Genomic DNA, 292 nt, shown 5'->3' with positions numbered 1-292 from the left:
AGCCCGCGTGCCGCTGCATCACCTACAGGCTGGTGCAGTGACCCGGAGCCATCGGGTAAGCGGCAGCGCGGAGCCCTCCGCCTTCGGGCAGCGCCTCAGGCTCGGGCTGGGGCTTCCCGGGATGGAGTGGAATGAGCTCGAAGCTTTAACTGTGTGTGGAGGGAAGCAGGGCCGGGCTCGCGCCTCAGCACCCACCGCTCCGGACATGCCCGTTGGTGTTCAGGGCCCTGAGGGCTGGGGGAGGCGCGAGGGGGTTCTCGTCCCCAGTCCTTCCCATCCCGTTTACAGACGC

The sequence above is a fragment of the Buceros rhinoceros genome, unplaced genomic scaffold (assembly GCF_000710305.1).
Source record: "Buceros rhinoceros silvestris isolate BGI_N320 unplaced genomic scaffold, ASM71030v1 scaffold29977, whole genome shotgun sequence".
In the NCBI taxonomy this organism is placed as follows: domain Eukaryota; kingdom Metazoa; phylum Chordata; class Aves; order Bucerotiformes; family Bucerotidae; genus Buceros; species Buceros rhinoceros.
This window is presented reverse-complemented; position numbering follows the sequence as displayed.